Genomic DNA, 6,601 nt, shown 5'->3' with positions numbered 1-6,601 from the left:
AGGTCTTGGAAGTCCAAGTAGGTCAAAGGATTGACTGGATACTTGGCAAGGAAGGAAGTCCAGATGGGTCAAGGTTGACCAGACATCTGGTGGAAGTCCAAGTAGGTCAATGGAGTGACCGGATACTTGGCACGACGAGTAAAAGTCCAAGTGGGTCAAAGGGATTGACCGGACACTTGGTGGGGAGTCCTGGCAGGTCAAGGGTGACCAGATGCGAGGCATGATGTACCAACAGGTCAAGGTTGACCGGATGTTGGTTAGGGAGGTTTGGAACTTGGTTTTGGGCAAAAACCAAGTGCTGGATCGATCCGTGGATCGATCCAGGCTGTGGATCGATCAGTGGATCGATCTAGATTCTTCCCAGCGAACAGAAAGCTTCTGGATCGATCCGTGGATCGATCCAGAGGTCCCGATCGATCAGCCGATCGATCGGGACGATGCTGCTTCGCGCGATAAGCGCTGGATCGATCCGTGGATCGATCCAGGCGCGTTTCCAGAGCACAGAGGCACTCTGGATCGATCCGTGGATCGATCCAAAGCCTCCCCGATCGATTCGGAACATTCGAATCGATCGGGATCCGACCGTTGCGTCGGGTTTAAAGCCGCAGGCGAGCGTGGTCTTCGGCATCTCTTTACGAGCTCTTCTCAGATTCATTCCAGCTCCTCCACAGCTCTCTACAAGCACGTGATCGCCAGTTCTTGAAGGTTCTTGGAGGCTTTCCAAGTCAAGAGGCGGATCTATTGCAAGAGGAAGAAGTTAGGGTTAGGGTTTTTACGGCATATCTTGTAAGCTTTTGCTTAACTTGTATTTCCCTTTCTTCTTCTTGTATTGAGAGTGTTGTAGGGCTTCTCCGCCTTTGGTAGTTACCATAAAGGAGTGTTATTCATAGTGGAGGGTGTGTGCGTTGGTGTGGATCCTTGGATTAGTCACCTCTTGTGAGGTGGATACCAAGTAAAATCCTAGTGTTAGCGTGTTTGTGTTTGTTTCTGTATTTTCCGCTGCACATCCAACAAGAAACAAGCAACGAAGAGCAACGAGAACGCGAAGAGCTATTCACCCCCCCCCCCCCCCTCTAGCTACTTTTGGTCCTAACAAGTGGTATCAGAGCGAGGCCGCTCTTCACCGGAATCATCGCCGGAAGGGTCAAGCATATCAAGAAAAGCTAGAGGGTGAAGAAGTTGGAGCAAATTCCTCAAGTTCAAGACTTTATGAAGCTCAACTTCAAGATGCAATTCCAAGATGGGCTTGGATTTGACACAAGGGTGGCTCCACCATACACTTCTACGAGTTTCGATTCTTGGAAATCAAGAATCGAAAATTTTCTTATGATGGAGATAGAGCAATGGTTTGCTCTAATGGAAGGCTTCAAGGCTCCAAGAAATTCAAAGGGCAAAGTTCTAAAGAAAAGCAAATGGAGCCCGGAGCAAGTCCAAAGGTGCGAGGCAAATGACAAAGTGACCAAGCTTTTGGTCAATTTATTGCCAAGCACCATCCTTTGCAAAATTGGAGAGTTTGAAGATGCAAAGGAGCTATGGAGCAAATTGGCCAAGCTTCATGAAGAGATCCCCTCCACTGTACAAGATCATGAAGAATCCAGAGAGGGTGACTCTGTGGAGCAAGACCAAGAGGAGGACTCCGAGGTTGAGAGATGCTCAACCTCGGAAGAAGAGGAAATCCAAGAAGCTTCATCCTCAAGGGAATGCAACGAAGGGAACAAGGAGGGAGCATACTCCTTGTTTCATATTCAAGATGATGAAGCCTTCACCTCTAGGATTGAGGGGGAGCAATCCTTGGTGACACCGGATCAAGAAGAAGAAGAAGCTTCTACATCCGGGTCAAGAGAAGAAGAGGAGGAAGAAGCTTCTACCTCCACAAGTCAAGAAAAATCAAATGGAGGAGAATCAAGGTCCGATCAAGAGGAAGCTTCTACCTCCGGAGCCAAAGAAAAAGATGTCACCCCTACAAGCAAAGGTATAAATGTTTCAATTAAAAATAAAAATCATATAATATGTTTTGAGTGTAGGGAAAGTGGGCACTACAAGAGCAAGTGTCCCAATTTGGCCAAGAAGAAGGGCCAAGTGGCACAAAAGGGCAAGGAGAAGCCCAAGGAGACCACCCCCGGGACAAAGAAGAGCAAGGAGCACATTGTGTGCTTCTTGTGTCAACAAAAGGGGCATTACTGTCAATGCCCCAAGGGGAAGAAGATGGTCAAGGCTCAAGGAGGCACTAGTCAAGGGGGAGCCTCCAAGGTAAAAAGGAAGGTAACTTTCATTGAGCCTATCTCCTTGCAAAATGGTAAAAAGCATGCTAGGTCAAATTTTTATCATTTTAATGCGATTTACCATAAGAATAGGAAGCATGAGGGCTTTAAGGAAAAGCATGTGGCCCTACATGCCAAAACTACTATCCTTAAGGCTAGGAATGTAGGTAAAAACCTAGGCAAGAACACTAAGGATAATAGATACAAGCCCAAGAATAAAAATGCTCATGGATCAAATGAAAAATCAAAAACTAAGGACTTAGTGATAGAAAATCAAGTCTTGAGATCAAGGCTTGATAAAATGGAAAAGACCCTAAAAAGGATGAAAAATATCCTATTAGGGCAAAATGAGCATAACCTAGGTTTAGGGGTACAAAAGCCATCAAATGGCCATAGAGGTTTGGGATACAAACCAAAGGCCAAGAAGGATGTGCCCTCTTATCATAGGGTTCCATATAGTTATGGAACAAACCCTAGGTCTAGTGGTCAAGCCAAAAATACTAGGGAAGTCATCCCTAAGAGTATTTTTGCAACAAATGTGACTAAGACTTCTAAGAAGTCTAAGAAAGTCACAAACAAGGTCACAAGGGAGGCTATCCCTAGAGTTGACCTAGAAAATGTGACCAAGGCTTCTAAGAAGCCCAACAAGGTCACTAGGAAGGTATCTAGGGAAGTTATCCCTAGTGAGTACCTAGAGCATCCAAGGAGCACCAATAGGTGTTGGGTTCCTAGGAGCATCTTCTCTACCCCATAGATGGGTTAGAAAGTGTCAACTCCGATTAGAAGGGTAGTTAACCCAACTTTGAGGAAATTGACACTCAAGGAGCATTTTCAAGGTTTAGTTAACCTTTGAAAATGAAATGGACCTATTGATTACTCCTTGAAAGAGTAAAATGTGCCTAATGGTGGAAGAATTGATTTTAATCTCAAATGACACATATTGGAAAATTAATAAGAACTATCAAGTTGGGTTTTTGGTATGTTCTTAGGCAATTTAAGGCAATCCGGGCCTTAAATTTAAAAGTGCTACTCTTGAAGAAAAATGGAATATGCCAACATTTGAGGAAATGTTTATTTTAATTGGCATAAATTAATCAAGGGAATAAGAAATGCAAACTTAGGCTTTGGCATTTTCTTGAAGCACTTTAGGACAATCTAGGTTTAAGGTGTGAGTTTAGCTAAGACTTTAAGGATACTTAGATAGTTAATCTAGGTATATTTTATTTATGCTAAATCTTGCCATGATTGTTTGCCCATCATATGCCATGACATCATATTTTATCTTATTTGTATTTTGCATTCATGACTTATCATGAAAAATACAAAAATACCATGTCATGCCATACATACATCATGTAGTTATAGGAATCTTTCTTTTGAAAGCTATTTTATTTTGATGTATGCCATAACATTATCATGCATTATGTTTATTTCCTTAAAAATTAAGGACATATGGCATTAGTTAAACAAGTGACATTTGTTTAACAAGTAAATCAACAAGTGACATCCTTTGTGGATGTCTACCTCTCAAAATGCCTAGATAGATATGCATGATCCCTAGAATAGGGCAAAACCAAAATCCTACATCTCACAAAGACTATAAGGTGACTTGTATGTGTTTTAGTGCACATTAGATACAAGTGAGATGTTAGGATGATGAACAAAACTCAAGATGTTGATTTAGTGCATTCTTCTGAGTTTTAGATTCATCAAAACACATAGTTATGTGTTTTCCCATCATTGGGAAAGCTAATGTACAAGTCATGTGCATTATGCCCAAGGAACATGATGGGATATTGGTTTTGAAAATGTTTTTAAAATGTTTTTGGAAAACCTTGGTGAAGGCTATCTTTTGATAGTAATCACCATTGAATAGTTAGACACAAACTTGAAGAAAAACACTAAAGTTTTTGCAAGTTTTCAAGTTTGTGTCAATCTTTGAAAATATGATGTATTTTCATAGAAAACTATTTTTTCATGATTAAGTATGCCCTAAATAATGTCTACACGAAATTTCATGATTTTTTGATTTTTGTAGAATTTTCTAGGGGTTTCTGAAGTTGACTGAAATGGAATTTCAGCAACTATCAGAGCTCTGATCGATCCATGGATCGATTGGAGTTCCCGAATCGATCCATGGATCGATTCAAACGGCAATTCCCACGAGCAGAAGCTCGCTGGATCGATCAGCCGATCGATCCAGGGAGTCTGAATCGATCCGTGGATCGATTCAGAAAGGTTCAATAGATTGGAACCCAACTCCAATCGATCCAAGTTGCTGATTTTGGCTGGGAAGGCCTGATTTCAGCATCTTTGAACCTCTTTGAGTCTAGGTAACCATTCCAAACCCCTTAAATACATTTGTATACATACAAAGGGTGTTTTCATGTTGAAAACAAGGATGGATTGGTTAACGAAGACTAAGTAGAAGTTTCGGTTGAGGTTGTTTCAAATTTTGAATATTTGAACCTCAAAACTTCTAAATTTGGGTTTCCTAAAGGTTTAGGGATTCCAAGTCATTGTTGGTGCAATGACAGAAGTTACCACCATGTCTTTAGGGGGAGGGACTCTTTAAAGACATGAAAATTATTTTCATGAACCTTGGAAGGTGGTTAACCTTCTGTTGTGAACTTGCTCAATGTTGAGCATTTAAACTTGAAATGGGAAAAATGGGGAGTGGATATCCTCATTATTTCAAGTGGACACTCAAGTGGTTGAAAATGCTCAAGGTTGGGTATTTGTCAACATTGAGGGAGAGGTTAAGGATAAATGAAGGGTATGGGACCTTCATTATCGTGTTGATCACAACGAGTGATGTTGTGAACAACGATGAGCAACTCTTCAGGGGGAGAGTCTTCAACAAATGGATTTGTTGAAGTGTGCCCAGAATTGGAGCATAGGTTGATGTGTGTCCAACGATGGGTTGATGTGTGCCAATAGGGGGAGAATGTATGGTTAAGCTTAGTCCTTCATTACCTATGGGAAGGTCATAGGGGGAGAATGAAAGGACTCATGAAAGGGAGTAAGTTAGGCTTTCATTACCTAGAGGGAGTTTGCCCTCTTAGGGGGAGAATGAAGAGCTTAATTTATGCTTTCATTACCTAGTGGCATGAAGAAGGAGGCTATGGGATTAGCCTAACTTACATATGGGATTGTAAGTGTTATTGTGGTATTGTCAAACATCAAAAAGGGGGAGATTGTTGGTGCAATATCCCTCAGGTCAAGGTTGACCTGGGTAACCAAGCTGAGTCTTGGTTTGGGTTTAGATGTTTGACAATAAGATATTGATTGAAGAAGAGTCAAGTAGGTCAAGGTTGACTGGATACTTGACTGGGAAGTCCTAACTGGGATGTTAGGCAAAATGAAAGTCCTGGTGAGTGAAGCCAGGCAGAAGAAAAACCCTGGTGAGTGAAGCCAGGTGAAAGTCCTAGTGAGTGAAGCTAGGCAGATGGAAAACCCTAGTGAGTGAAGCTAGGTGAAAGCCCTGGTGAGTGAAGCCAGGTGAAAGTCCTAGTGAGTGAAGCTAGGCAGATGGAAAACCCTAGTGAGTGAAGCTAGGTGAAAGCCCTGGTGAGTGAAGCCAGGCAAGGGAAAATCCAGATGGATCAAGGATGATCGGACATCTGGTGCTGGGAAGTCCAAGTAGGTCAAAGGATTGACTGGATACTTGGCAAGGAAGGAAGTCCAGATGGGTCAAGGTTGACCAGACATCTGGTGGAAGTCCAAGTAGGTCAATGGAGTGACCGGATACTTGGCACGACGAGTAAAAGTCCAAGTGGGTCAAAGGGATTGACCGGACACTTGGTGGGGAGTCCTGGCAGGTCAAGGGAGTGACCAGATGCGAGGCATGATGTACCAACAGGTCAAGGTTGACCGGATGTTGGTTAGGGAGGTTTGGAACTTGGTTTTGGGCAAAAACCAAGTGCTGGATCGATCCGTGGATCGATCCAGGCTGTGGATCGATCAGTGGATCGATCTAGATTCTTCCCAGCGAACAGAAAGCTTCTGGATCGATCCGTGGATCGATCCAGAGGTCCCGATCGATCGGCCGATCGATCGGGACGATGCTGCTTCGCGCGATAAGCGCTGGATCGATCCGTGGATCGATCCAGGCGCATTTCCTGAGCACAGAGGCGCTCTGGATCGATCCGTGGATCGATCCAAAGCCTCCCCGATCGATTCGGAACATTCGAATCGATCGGGATCCGACCGTTGCGTCGGGTTTAAAGCCGCAGGCGAGCGTGGTCTTCGGCATCTCTTCACGAGCTCTTCTCGAGTTTATTCCAGCTCCTCCACAGCTCTCTACAAGCACGTGATCGCCAGTTCTTGAAGGTTCTTGG

This window comes from Zingiber officinale, chromosome 6A (assembly GCF_018446385.1).
Source record: "Zingiber officinale cultivar Zhangliang chromosome 6A, Zo_v1.1, whole genome shotgun sequence".
Classification (NCBI taxonomy): domain Eukaryota; kingdom Viridiplantae; phylum Streptophyta; class Magnoliopsida; order Zingiberales; family Zingiberaceae; genus Zingiber; species Zingiber officinale.
This window is presented reverse-complemented; position numbering follows the sequence as displayed.